This window comes from Bos indicus x Bos taurus, chromosome X (assembly GCF_003369695.1).
Source record: "Bos indicus x Bos taurus breed Angus x Brahman F1 hybrid chromosome X, Bos_hybrid_MaternalHap_v2.0, whole genome shotgun sequence".
NCBI lineage: Eukaryota > Metazoa > Chordata > Mammalia > Artiodactyla > Bovidae > Bos > Bos indicus x Bos taurus.
In genome coordinates, this window is record NC_040105.1 from 70,423,373 (window position 1) to 70,438,746 (window position 15,374).

The 15,374-nt window shown below is 39.3% G+C and overlaps 1 pseudogene across 1 annotated transcript; it reads right to left on the reverse strand.

Moving 5' to 3' along the window:
* Positions 1-394: 394 nt before the first annotated feature.
* Positions 395-1,953, reverse strand: LOC113887628 (annotated as a pseudogene). The gene has a single exon (XR_003509775.1). The product of XR_003509775.1 is annotated as an E3 ubiquitin-protein ligase MARCH5 pseudogene (transcript).
* Positions 1,954-15,374: the final 13,421 nt, after the last annotated feature.

The following is a 15,374-nucleotide window of genomic DNA, read 5'->3' on the forward strand; positions in this document are numbered from 1 at the left end:
GTGGGAAGATTTGGGAGAATGGCATTGAAACATGTGAAATGTCATGTATGAAACGAGATGCCAGTCCAGGTTCAATGCACGATGCTGGATGCTTGGGGCTAGTGCACTGGGACAACCCAGAGGGATGGTATGGGGAGGGAGGAGGGAGGAGGGTTCAGGATGGGGAACACATGTATACCTGTGGTGGATTCATTTTGTTATTTGGCAAAACTAATACAATTATGTAAGGTTTAAAAATAAAATAAAATTAATTAAAAAAATTACATCATGAACTATGAGATGTCAACATTATATAAATAAAATTTAATAGTGAAAAAGTGATCTGGAAGCCCTGTGAATTTTTACCCTACATATTTTGGAGGACATCACATGGGTTAAGAAAAACACAACAAAATTGCATTTGTTCAGATAATCATTTGAATGTTTACATACATTTTTGGTTTGTTAATTATTTATAACTAATTTACATTTCCTCATATTAACATATACTTCTGCTTAGCCTGTAATCAAATTATGCCAGTGAGAAAAATCCTCACAGTACCTTCATTGAGTTGCTAATTCTAAGAAAACACTGAACATGAACATGTACAAAAGAGGCATTTGAATAAAATAGCATGTGTATTTTTAAATATTTGCACAGTTTGATCTTTACATTTCTGTCTTGAGGAAAATATGAACAAAACTCAGGTTCACCATGCTAAGATAATGGTTCAGATGACCGCCATGAAAGAAGTACATACAAAACAAGGAAAACAAATCACATCCTTAGGTTCCGTGATTACTGAGGGGGTTTCCCCTGCCCTAAGTGCTTTATTATATTTCTTAAAAATATGAGAGCAGCAGCTTATTACAAGTCTCCATTACTGTGCATCAATGATGGAATCAGAACGACACAACAGACTCCTAAGAATGGGAGGACTGCAGAACAACAAGAAGTCGCAGTTTTATGCTTCTTCTTGCTCTGGGTAATTTAGGATTTTGCGATGTGCCTGACGTAAATATTGCTGCTGTTTGAAGTAAACCTTGAATGCTCCTTTAATGGCAACAAAAGCAATTCCACCCAAGATTGTCCTTTGTAAATTAGAGTTAACACTACTGAACATTAGTTTACCAACTATTGTCACAATAGTAGGAAAAACAAGGGCTCCACACAAAATTCGGGTGGCAGAGACATGATCTGCTAAAGGATTAGCCTCAGCTGGAATTCGAGGAACAGGACAACCAATCCCTGGGAATATACTGTTCAAAATTTGTGGTTTATTTGAGTATTTGCGCCAGAGTCTAAGCACATAGTCCTCCCAGCGAATCATCTTGCCTAGTATCAGCATGACCGGAATAGTAGGAAGTCCAATTAAAAGGAATAAAGGATCAACTCTCTCCATAACATCCAGACCTTCTTTATGGCCTACAAACTGCATCACTGTCACCTGTCCGTAAGTCACAGCTGTCCAATAGATGGAGCCAACCATTATTCCTGCTGCAGCAAATGGACAGGCTTTTGAGATCAGTCTATCTGCAAGATCCAAGATGTAAACAACTGGACCCAACTTTGGAAAAACTATTAAGTATTCAGCATTGCACTGAGGACATGCCACTCTGGCTGTACTGTTTCCTCTTTGTTTTTCATCCACCCAGCACTGTAGACAAGCCTGGTGAACCCATTTTGTAGATCCTTTGCATCTGCATGGTCTCACCCATTCAGCTGTTTTATTATCTTCATCAGTGGCAAAACACACCCAGCAACTTCTGTCCAGCATCTGCTGTAGGGCTTAGTCTGGCATCTTCGGTGGAGCTGGTGCACTCGCCTCTCCGGTGTGCCTGGTCAGGGCCGGGCCCTGGACAATGGCACTGAGAGGTGGCGGAGTAGGCCTCAGTCCGGTGGCAGCCGCGAACCCGCCACCCAGCCTCCCGGGGCGGCTCCGTGAGCCCGGCGGTGGCGGTGCGCGGCTGAGGGCGTCCCCAGATAAATGTATTTATTTTAAAAATTCAGGGTGGGAAAGGAAGTGGGAGGAGGGGTTCAGGATGGGGGGAGACACATGTATACCCATGTTGATGTATGGCAAAACCATCACAATATTGTAAAGTAATTAACCTCCAGTTAAAGAAATTAATTTAAAAATGCGCTGCTGGGCATACACACGGAGGAAACCAGAATTGAAAGAGACACATGTACCCCAATGTTCATCGCAGCACTGTTTATAATAGCCAGGACATGGAAGCAACCTAGATGTCCATCAGCAGATGAGTAGATAAGAAAGCTGTGGTACATATACACAATGGAGTATTACTCAGCCGTTAAAAAGAATACATTTTTTTTTTTTCTACTTTACCCCAAAATCTGTCTTTATTAAAGTGAACAATCATGGGCGTGTGACCCCCAACGTACCGGGCGAGGGCTGTGTTGGCACGGCTCGCCTGCCTCCAGCCGGGCGGACGCCAGCAGAGTACCGTGCCTCCCTCGTGACTGCGTGGCGGGGGAACCCGCCGCACTTGTAAACGTTATTCCAGCAGAAGACAGACCGCAGATTTCAGTGCTTTTAGGGAACTGCTATTTTCAGTAAACTTTTTCTGAGCAGCAAGAAACAAGAATTTTTTTTTTTTTTCCCAGAAATCTTAGAATTGGATATAAACGTTGGCAGTAGACACAATCAATAAATACTATACAATTCTCAAATGAAAACAACTCCCCACCATGAACTCCTTTCCTACAGACATTCAAACACCCTGACCCGAGACCAAGTCTCAGTCCTGTGATCCCCCGAGATCACAGCCAGCCACAAGAGCGGGGGGTCAGGTCATGTGCAAAAAGGGGTGAGGTGGGAGGCAAGGAAGCAAAGGAGATCACTTTAATTTACACTGAAGGAGAACTTCAAGTAAAAGGACCCCACTGCTGGCAGTTCTGGGACACACCCCGGCCGGGAGCCTCCGAGCAGCAGGGCCGGGGCGACCGCTGGGAGCGATCGGGCCCCGGCTCCACCCCCATCCTGGTGCCGGGGGCTCAGGGAGGGGTTTTCTCTTGTTGTCTAGAAGCCTCTTTGAAAAAGGTCTGTGATTCTGCATACTTCGTACCCAAAAGGAAGAAAGTAATAAATATCCACCCAGCCAGCGCGTCCGCAGACTTTGCCACGCCGGGGTCATTTGCGAGTCTGAGTCTTCTTTGGTGCCGAGGGCCGCTTGGGCTGCCACAGGTGGTTGTGGATGAAAAGAATACATTTGAATCAGTTCTAATGAGGTAGATGAAACTGGAGCCTATTATACAGAGTGAAGTAAGCCAGAAAGTAAATCACCAATACAGTTTACTAAAGAAAATATATGAAATTTAGAAACATGGTAATGACAACCCTGTACGCGAGACAGCAAAAGAGACATAGATGTATAGAACAGTCTTTTGGACTCTGTGGGAGAGGGAGGTGGGGATGATTTGGGAGAATGGCATTAAAACATGTATAATATCATATAAGAAATGAATCGCCAGTCCAGGTTCGATGTGGGATACAGGAAGCTTGGGGCTGGTGCACTGGGATGACCCAGAGGGATGGTATGGGGAGGGTCGTGGAAGGGGGGCTCAGGATGGGGAACACATGTACACCTGTGGCAGATGCATGTTGATGTATGGCAAAACCAATACAATATTGTAAACTAAAAAAATAAAATAAAAATGTACTCTTTACCTTTTTGGTGCTAATCTTAATGAAATGATGGCAAACAGTAAATGGCAGCTGATTTTTATGTTTACTTGGTAAAATAAAAATCTGGCTGCCTATAATTAGACCCTACTTCCATCTAAATTTTTTCTCTGGAACTTTTACTGATCAAATGAAGGTTAAAATTTTGGAACCACTTGCGGCATACAGGCATTTTTGGGCATTAAACCAATAAGGAAGTTTGATGAGAGAGAATGAGAGTTTGTATGTGCCCTTTCCATTGTTACTGTAGTCGCACAGCACATAGTCACCTATATATCAGGTAGGTGGTTGGCTCTCTTAAGAGGTGTAACTGAGTTTAAAAATTGAAAAATGACATTATTGCTACTGCAGTAATCCTTTTTTGGCTACAGGAGTACTGTGTTACCTTCTTGTGATATAAAAACCAATGCAAGAAAACCAAATCAATTTTACAGCTTCCCAAGACCAGTTAGTTGGGAAACCGTAGCCATGTATGGATGTGAAAGCTGGACCATACAGAAAGCTGAGCACCAAAGAATTGATGCTTTTGAATTGTGGTGTTGGAAAAGACTCTTGAGAGTCCCTTGGACTGCAAGGAGATCCAACCAGTCCATCCTAAAGGAAATCAGTCCTGAACATCCATTGGAACGACTGATGCTGAAGCTGAAACTCCAATACTTTGGCCACCTGATGCGAAGAACTGACTCATTGGAAAAGACCCTGATGCTGGGAAAGTTTCAAGGCTGGAGGAGAAGGGGACGACAGAGGATGAGATGGTTGGATGGCATCACCAACTTGATGGACGTGAGTTTGAGCAAGCTCTGGGAGTTGGTGATGGACAGGGAAGCCTGGCAGTGCTGCAGTCCATGGGGTCACAAAAAGTCGGACACAACTGAGTGACTGAACTGAACTGAAGGCAAGTTTGTTAGTTTTTTTTTTTTTCTCCTAAGAACTGCTGTCTTCTAGAAATATTATGTGTGCTTTTCAAGGTTTTGTATCTAATACTCTTTTGTAAGTCAAATGTTTATTTATCTAAGACATGCACAAGGGTACTTCATTTTCTCTACATGGCTTTCTCTTTTCTTATGGGAATTATATATTCACAATAGAAAAGCAGTCCTTCTCTGTCAGGGAAAAGTCACACATGTTTGCTAAGAGCATTATTTCAGGAGAAGACACACAGAGTGGGAGAAGGAAAAGGACACTCACCAATCCAGTTAAAAGGTAGAATTTTAGAGCTTAAAATGACTTTGTGTCCCTTTGTTTATAGATTAAAGGGAGAAAAACCCAGAAGGAAATATGATTTCCCTAAAGTAACTCAGCTTGTAAGGGGTAGAGTAAGGGTTAGGACTTTCTTCAGGTCAGCCTCCTTTCTAGACTATGTCCAATTTGACAATTGAGTCTGAAGTGTTGAACTGAGCCATTATCAGGTCTTCATGGAAATCTAAACCCACTAATGAAAGATAGATAAGGCTCAAAGAGTCTCAGTTTCTTTTACCACTGTGGGTTATTTTTTCATTAAGTTTTTCTCTGAATTCACTGTATGGGAACTGCTTGGGTCTCTTGGGTCTCACTCTACTAATCAAAAGGTAGAGACATTTACTCACCTCAAACAGAGTTGTAAATTGTTCTCAGAGATAAAATATTCCGAGTATTAGAATCACAAAGTATAACAAATTAGTCTAGGGTCTTGACCCAGTAGATGACAGATGCTAGTGTACTAGTAAAATATAAGTGGTAACTCCTACTCTATTTTATAGAACAAATGAAAATGAAATGAAAATAAGATAAAGAATTCTCTGTTACCTAGAAAAAAAGGTAACTCTAAAGGGTACTTAGTTTCTTTTTTTTTTTTTCTTTTGTATTTATTATAATTTCTGATTTTGTTTGGCAATTTTAGAGAAATAGAATTTTGGGACTCCAGTATAAACTAATAATAATCATTACCCTCGATATATTATTGACATACTACTCTAAAGTTTATAGTTCTTTCATATTTGTATCTCATTTGATGCTCACAATACTCTTAATTTGGACTAATAAGTACCACACATTGTCTTGACTGTCAAGATGCAGTCTTTACTGTAGACTGTACTGACCCTCACATGTTCAAGTAAGCAAGCTGAGTTTCAGCATTTCTATTCCCTCTTTGTTTTATCTTATGCTGGTTTTGTATTACAGTTTTTCATTACCTAACACTCTCAAGAGATTTTGGATGGAGTGAAGATTAAACTTCATTTTCTTTTTTCTGTCAATTTGCATTTTAACAAATAGTTTTACAACTCTTCTTTGCAGTTATTTCTCTCTTTGTTGTTTTCTTTTCTCAGATTTGCAAACAAATGCTTCCAGTACAGGAGAGAGTAGTAAAAATAAAAAGACGTTATCTTAGCCCTTGTTGCTACTCCTCTTTTAATTTGATTTTCCAGAGGGGTATATATATTCTGGATTAATTTGATTATTTTTGGATCCTGTTCCACTGAGAGCACTGAAATCAGAATATGTGTTATTGTAGCTTAAATGCAAGGTTAATCTATTATTTTAAATTCTAATTTAATTTAAAAATTAAGCCGTTCTTCTAAATCTTCTTTATTCTCTTTAACATGTTTGTTGGCAAGTCATAGTAGCTAAAAAGGGAGATCTTATCACTTCCTGATATGTAAATATCATGTAAAAAATGTCTCATTTGCTTGACAGTTTTTCAGTTTTCTTGACATTTCAGCATTGCTCACTAGCAGTAAGGCATCAGGGTGATTCAAGTGATAATTGCCTTATTAAGACAGATGGTATCTTTGATGTGTACCCACAGCTGCTATCTAGTTCACAGGAAGCCATAGAGGTATATATAACAAAGCAAAAGAAAACAAAACAAAAATGTGAACAAACACTGACAACTAAATCTCGCATTTTTTGTAGCAGGAAAAAATCTTTCTTTTTTCTTTCATATTTTCCTAGGTTGTATTCTGGTGAACTTTGCTGGCAGTATACTGCTTTGGAGTTTACACATGTTCGTGATTAGTCTTAAATATTAAGAGCAAAGTATAGTAGGTTTCGGAGAAGGCAATGGCACTCCACTCCAGTACTCTTGCCTGGAAAATCCCATTGACAGAGGAGCCTGGTATGCTGCAGTCCTTGGGGTCACTACGAGTTGGATATGACTGAGCGACTTCACTTTCACTATTCACTTTCATGCATTGGAGAAGGAAATGGCAACCCACTCCAGTAATCTTGCCTGGAGAATCCCAGGGACAGAGGAGCCTGGTGGGCTGCTGTTTATGGGGTTGCACAGGGTCAGACACTACTGAAGTGACTTAGCAGCAGCAGCAGCATAGTAGGTTTGGACAGAGAGAAAGTAGAGTGTATATACTAGCTAAAACAGGATCAAAAATGAAAAGTCAGAAGACAGCATACTTTTTTGTAAGGAAAGGATAGAAGAGCTGGTGGTGCCCCAAAACATCACCAAGAATATTAATATCTACTGGAACAAGATACTATGCTAGATACTGAGTCTGAAGCTCAGCGTTTGTGTGTGCTTATGTCTGCGTATATAGGCATTTATTTCTCTCTGTTTGACTTAGGGAAAAGATAAAGATCCACTGTATCCTTGGTGGTTATAGGAATTCAGAGATAGTTCAGTTTGAATCAAGGGAGAATAAAGGGGAACTAAACAAGCAAAAATACCTGTGTATGAGAATTGACTGGACTTGGACAAGAAAATAGATATCAAACGGAGTTCTCTATTTAGGATTTACCTCCTTAGCTATGGTTTTTCCTGTGGTCATGTATGGATGTGAGAGTTGGACTGCGAAGAAGGCTGAGAGCCGAAGAATTGATGCTTTTGAACTGTGGTGTTGGAGAAGACTCTTGAGAGTCCCTTGGACTGCAAGGAGATCCAACCAGTCCATTCTGAAGGAGATCAGCCCTGGGATTTCTTTGGAAGGAATGATACTAAAGCTGAAACTCCAGTACTTTGGCCACCTCATGTGAAGAGTTGACTCATTGGAAAAGACTCTGATGCTGGGAGGGACTGGGGGCAGGAGAAGGGGATGACGGAGGATGAGATGGCTGGATGGCATCACTAACTCAATGGACGTGAGTCTGAGTGAACTCCGGGAGTTGGTGATGGACAGGGAGGCCTGGCGTGCTGCGATTCATGGGGTCGCAAAGAGTCAGACACGACTGAGTGACTGATCTGATCTGATCTGATCTGATCTGATCCTTAACTTAGATTTTGTATTCCTTTGTTTTTGTAATGTTTAAATTCCAAACATCTAACTTTGGCATTTAGGCTGCACTTCCTAAGACTGAAAAAATCTAATTGACATTTAAAACTTTTAATATTTGAGGCATAATTTACATAGATTAAATACTGCAAAATTTTATGAGTGCATTTTGAAAAGTCATACAATCATGTAAACATGAAACTTGAGATTCAGAACAGTTCCATCCTACACTCCCTTCCCAAATTCCTTTGTGCTGCCCTCCTTTGCAGTTCCTGGCAAATACTGATTTTTTTGGTCAATATTGTCAATATTTCCTTTTCCATAATGTTATGTAAACAGAAACATAGAGTATATACCCTTTTTAACATGGCTTCTTTCACTTAATATAACTTGAAGGAGTCCTCGGGCCTGGAAAAAGGAGGTAATGCCCTCAAAGACCTCAGGCCTAGATAAAGGAGATAAACACCTCAAAGGCCCTTGTTGAACCACCTGACTTGGGGAAAACAAGACTGAACTTCAAGTCCCACCCGGATACTCAGAGCAGATTGCATCAGCCCGAGCTTTCAATCCCCTGCTAGGGACCACTCCCCGCCCCTCCCTCACCCCGCCACCCGTCTCCGTTCATCCGCAAACTGCCATCTCAGCTAAAGATTACCCAGAACGCCCCGCCTAACTAAATCTTCCTATATAGCTTCTGAAAAACCTCCCCTTAAATATGAAGCCTCCCTGATCCCGCTCGCGGTCAGCCTGGTGGTTAGACCGACTGTCGCCCCTCCTTGCCTGAATAAAGGTAACCTGTCTCAGTTGAGGTCGTCTTCCTTTCTTCATTGCCTCCTCTCCAGCTGTACCTTACATAACTATTTTGAGATTCACCCATATTGTTGCATGTTGTTCAATAGTTCATACTTTTTATTGTTCTGTAGTATTTTGTATGCATGCGTGCTCAGTTGCTTCAGTCGTGTCCGACCCTTTGCGACTTTATGGACTGTAGCCTGCCAAGCTCCTCAGTCCTTGGGATTCTCCAGGCAATAATACTGGAGCGGGTTGCCATGCCCTCCTCAAGGGAATCTTCCCCAGCCAGGAACTGAACATGCATCTGTCTCCTGCACTGCAGGCAGATTCTTTACCACTGAACCATCAGGGAAATCCCTGTAGTATTTTACTGTGTGGCTATCATTTGTTCACCCATTTATCAGGTGAAAGAGATTTAAGTGGTTTCCAGTTTTTCGGTTTTCTTTTTTTGTGTGACTTTGGAGAAAGCCACTATTAACGCTCATGTACTTTATGTGTAAATATGTATTTTCATTTCTCTTGGGTAAATACCTAGGAGGAAGTTGGCTAGGTCATTGAGTCTGTGTATGTTTAGCTTTATAAGAAACTGCTAAACTGTTTTCTAAAGTGACCCTAGACTTTGCATTCTCATTAGCAATATATAATCATTTCAGTTGTTCCAGTCTTTGCCATCATTTGGTATTGTCAGATTTTTCAAGTTTGGCCATTCTAAAATATGTGTAGTGGTATATCTCATTATTTTAATCTGCATTTCCCCAGTGACTGATGATTTTGAGCATATTTTCATAATCTCACTTGCCATCCATATGTTGTCTTTGATGAAGTATCTGTTCAAGTTTTTTGCTGACAATGCAAATTGGTTTGTTTTTATATTAATGTGTTTTTTAAAATAGACTTTTTTAGAGCAGTTTTAGGTTCATAGAAAAATTAAGAGGTACAGAAATTTTCCATGTACCTCTTTGCCTGCAAATATGCATAACATCTCTGATTATTAACATTTTACACAAGAATAATGCAATTCTTAAACTTACACTAGTGTGTAATTATCAGGCAAAGTCCATAGTTTACATTTAGAGTTCACTCTTGGTTTGTATATTCCATAGATTTGGGAAAAGTATAATGACTTTTGAATACCACTATGTATCATACACAATAGTTTCACTGCTCAAAAAAATGCTCTCTACTCCATCTATTCATCCCTTCCTCTTCCCTAATCGCTGGAAACCACTCATATTTTTACTGTTTCTATAGTTTTGCCTTTTCTAAGATGTCTTATAGTTGAAATCATGCAGTCTATACACTTTTCAGATTGGCTTTTTTTTCACTTAAAGTTTTTCCATGTCTTTTCACTTCTTTCATTTACAGTTCTTCCATTTCTTTTAATGCTCATTTTAATAGCTCTTCAAAGCTCATTTCTTTTTGGTGCTGAATAATAGTACATTGTCTGGATGTATCAGTTTATTTACCTATTTGAAAGACATCTTGGTTGCTTACAAGCTTGGGCAATGATGAGTAAAGCTGCTTATAAACATTGGTGTGGAGGTTTTGTATGGACATAAGTTTTCAACTCCTTTGGATAAATACCAAGGAGCATAATTGTTGGATTGTATGGTAAGAGTACATATAATTTTGTAAGTGATTCCTAAACTATCTTCTGAAGTGGTTGTATCATTTGCATTCCTACTAGAAAAGAATGAGACTTCCTATAGCTCTGTATCTTTGTCAGCATTATTGAGTTTTAAGAGTTCCTTTTATTTCTAGGATACAAGTCCTGTGTCAGATAGTTCAGTTCAGTTCAGTCACTCTGTTGTGTCTGACTCTTTGCTACCCATTGGACTGCAGCATGGCAGGCTTCCCTGTCCATCACCAACTTCCCACAGCTTGCTCAAACTCATGTCCATTGAGTCGGTGATGCCATGCAACCATCTCATCCTCTGTTGTCCTCTTCTCCTCCTGCTTTCAACCTTTCCCAGCATCAGAGTCTTTTCCAAGGAGCCCATTCTTTGCATCAGGTGACCAAAGTATTGGAGTTTCAGCTTCAACACCAGTCCTTCCAATGGATATTCAGGACTGATTTCCTTTAGGATGGACTGGTTGGATCTCCTTGCAGTCCAAGGGACCCTCAAGAGTTTTCTCCAACACCACAGTTCAAAAGCATCAATTCTTCGGTGCTCAGCTTTCTTTATAGTCCAACTCTCACATCCATACATGACTACTGGAAAAATCATAGCTTTGACTAGATGGACCTTTGTCAGCAAAGTAGTTTCATGGCTGCAGTCACCATCTGGAGTGATTTTGGAGCCCAAGAAAATAAAGTCTCTCACTGTGTTTCCATTGTTCCCCATCTATTTGCCATGAAGTGATGGGACTGGATGCATGATCTTTGTTTTTTTGAATGTTGAGTTTTAAGCCAGCTTTTTCACTCTCCTCTTTCACTTTCATCAAGAGGCTCTTTAGTTCTTCTTTGATTTCTGCTATAAGGATGGTGTCATCTGCATGTCTGAGGTTATTGATATTTCTCCCAGGAATCTTGATTCCAGCTTGTGCTTCATCCAGTCTGGCATTTTTGCATGATGTACTCTGCATAGAAGTTAAATAAGCAGGGTGACAATATACATACTCCTTTCCCAATTTGGAACCAGTCTATTTTTCCATATCTGGTTCTAACTGTTGCTTCTTTGCCTGCATACAGATTTCTCAGGAAGCAGGTAAGGTGGTCTGGTATTCCCAACTCTCTTGAAGAATTTTCCACAGTTTATTGTGATCTACACAGTCAAAGTCTTTGACATAATCAATAAAGCAGAAGCAGATGTTTTTCTGGTATTCTCTTGATTTTTTGATGATCCAACAGATGTTGGCAGTTTGATCTCTGTTTCCTCTGCCTTTTCTAAATCCAGCTTGAACATCTGGAAGTTTGCAGTTCATGTACTGTTGAAGCCTGGCTTGGAGAATGTTGTGCATTATTTTGCTAGCATGTGAGATGAGTGCACATGCACTCCCCACAGTCAGTGTCACCCAACAGGAAGCTTCCATAAGCCTGTTATCCTTATCAGTCAGAGGGCAGACAGAATGAAAACCACAGTCACAGAAAACTAATCAAAATGATCACATGGACCACAGCCTTGTCTAACTCAATGAAACTATGAGCCATGCCTTGTAGGGCCACCCAAGATGGATGGGTTATGGTAGAGAGTTCTGACAAAACATGGTACACTGGAGAAGGGAATGGCATACTACTTCAGTAATCTTGCCTTGAGAACCCCATGAACAGTATGAAAAAGCAAAAAGATATGATACTGAAAGGTGTCAGATAAGTAATTGGTAAATATGTTATTCTGAGAAATTGTGTTTTTATTTTCTAAGTAGTAACTTTCAGAGACCAGGAGTTTTAACATTTGATGAAATATAACATATAAAACAGTGTTCTTGTCTGGAGAATCCTAGGGATGGGGGAGCCTGGTGGGCTGCCGTCTATGGGGTCACACAGAGTCGGACACGACTGAAGTGACTTAGCAGCAGCAGCAACATATAAAACGGAGAAGGCGATGGCACTCCACTCCAGTACTCTTGCCTGGAAAATCCCACGGATGGAGGAGCCTGGTAGGCTGCAGTCCAAGGGGTTGTGAAGAGTCAGACACGACTGAGCAACTTCCCTTTCACTTTTCACTTTCATGCATTGGAGAAGGAAATGGCAGTCTACTCCAGTGGTCTTGCCTGGAGAATCCCAGGGACGGGGGAGCCTGGTGGGCTGCCGTCTATGGGGTCACACAGAGTCGGACATGACTGAAGTGACTTAGCAATAGCAACAACATATAAAAAATTTAATACAATATTCTTTTGGTGTTGCATCTAATATCTTTGCCTAACAAAGGTCATAACATTTTCTCTTATGTTTTCTTCTAGATGATTATGTTTAAAATTTAGGTCTACAATCCACTTTCAGTTTTTAATAAGGTGTGAAGAATGCATTGATAATTCAAATACCAATTATTGAAAGATTATCCTTCTCCATTTCATTGCCTTTAACCTTTGCGAAAATTCAAGTGACTGTATATGTGGATGTATTCCTGGACTCTATTTTGTTTTATTTATCAATATACAATCTGATCTAATTGTATCTAATACAATCTGATCTAATTGTATCTAACACAACACTGTTATGATTAATATAGCTGTACTGTAAATCTTGAAATCAAGTATTGTGAATCTCTCAGCTGTTGTTTTCTATTTTGAAACTGTATTTGGTATTCTAATTTCTTTACCTTTACACATACATTTTTTTGGCTTCCCTCATAGCTCAGTTGGTAAAGAATCTGCCTGCAGTACAGGAGACCTGGGTTCGATTCCCAGATTGGGAAGATTCCTGGAGAAAGAAATGGCAATCCACTCCAGTATTCTTGCCTGGAAAATCTCATGGACAGAGGAGCCTAGCAGGCTATACTCCATGGGCTCGCAAAAGTCAGACATAACTTAGTGACTAAACCACCATTACACATAAATTTTAAAACCAGTTTGTTGAATGCTACCAAAACAACAACAACAACAACAACAAAACAGTCCTGCTGAGATTTTGATTTAATCTTATATTGAATATTATAGACAGATTTGGGGACATGTGATGTGTTGAAAATGTAGTTTTCTAATCCTTTGACACTTCTTTCCCCTCCATTTATTTGGCCTTATCTCTGTCAGAAGTATTTCTTTTTTTAGCATACAGATTCAGCATATATTCTGTGAGATTTTCACTTAAGTATTCTACATTTTCATGTTATAGATAGCATTTAAATTTATACTTTTTTAATGTAAAGGATAAATTGGGCAATTAGGATTGTCATGTACACATTATATAGTATGAAATAGGTGATTAATAAGTACCTAGTGTGTAGTACAAAGCTAGAACCTGGGTTTCCCTGTGGCACTACTGGTAAAGAATCTGCTTGCCAATACAGGAGATGCAAGAAATAGGGGTTCAATCCCTGGGTTGGGAAGATCCCTTGCAGTAGAAAATGGCAACCTGCTTCAGTATTCTTGCCTGAAAAATTCCATGGACAGAGGAGCCTGGTGGGCTACAGTTCATGGAGGTCACAGAGAGTCAAGCATGCATGAACAAGCATAGCACAGGGATATCTTCTCAATACTCTATAATGATCAGTATTGGAAAAAACTAAAAAATAGTGAATATATGTAAATGTATAACTGATTCACTTTGCTATACAGGAGAAACTAACACAACACTGAAAATCAACTATATTCCAATAAAAATTTAATAAATTATGCTTTTCATTGATAGTGTGTGGAAATACAATTGATTTTTGTATATTGATCTTGCATCCTGAAATCTTGCTAAACTGCGTTATTAATTCCACTAGCAACTTAGCTGTAGATTTCTTGAGATTTTCTTCATAGAAAATCATTTCATTTCCTTTTGCTTTATTGTATTGTCTAGGCCTTCCAGTAAGATGTTAAATGGAGTGGTAATAACAGATATCTTTACCTTGTTTACAGTTTTAGGGAGAAGTCTACCACAGTAATACGTAATTCTGGCTTTATGTTTTTTGTAGAGGTCCTTTATACTTTCCCCGGTGGCTCAGATGGTAAAGCATTTGCTTGTAATGCAGGAAACCTGGTATCGATCCCTGGTTCATGGTGATCCCCTGGAGAAGGAAATAGCAACCCACTCCAGTACTCTTGCATGGAAAATTCCATGGCTGGAGAAACCTGGTAGTGTACAGTCCATGGGGTCACAAAGAGTTGGACATGACTGAATGACTTCACTTTTATCAGAACAGGAAAGTTTCCTTGAACTGCTTTCTTGAAAGAGGTATTTTAAAATTATGAGTGGATGAATTTTGTGAAATGCTTCTTATGCATCTTTGATAATATCATAAATACAACTTTTTTAGTCTATTGGCATAGAGAATTACATTGATTTTCAAATGTTGAATAAGTCTCACATTCCCAAGATGACAAGCCTTGATAAGACATGATATATGATATATTATTATTTTTATATATTGCTAAATTCACTTTGCTAAAATTTTATTACAAGTTTCTGTGACTATGTTCATGAAAGATACTGGTCTATGGTTTTCTTTTTTGTAATATCTATGTCTAGTTTCCCTATTAGAGTAATTCTAAACTCATGAAATCAGTTGGAAAGAGTCCTTTCCTCTCTTAAATTTTCTGGAAGTTTTGTGTAGAATTGGTATTATTTCTTCCTTAGATGTTCAGTAGAATTCACAAGTGAAACCATCTGGGCCTGGAATTTTCTCTGAAGTTTTGACTTGTATTTCTCTAATAGTTAGTGAGGTTGAGCATCTTTTCATGTGCTTCTTGGCTATCTGTATGTCTTCTTTGGAGAAATGTGCATTTAGATCTTCTGTCCAGTTTTTGATTTGTGTTGTTTGTTTTCTTGATATTGAGCTGCACAAACTGTTTATGCATATTGGAGATTAATCCATTGTCATTCGCAAATATTTTATTCCATTCTGAGGGTTATTATCTTTTTTTATTGTTTCATTTGCTGTGCAAAAGCTTTTAAGTGTAATTAGATCTCATTTGTTTATTTTTTAAATTATTTCCATTATTCAAGGAGGTGGATCAGAAAAGATGTTGAGAGTTATGTCAAAGAGTGTTCCGCCTATGTTTTTCTCTAAGAGTTTTATAGTGTCTGGCTTTATATTTAGGTCTTTAATCT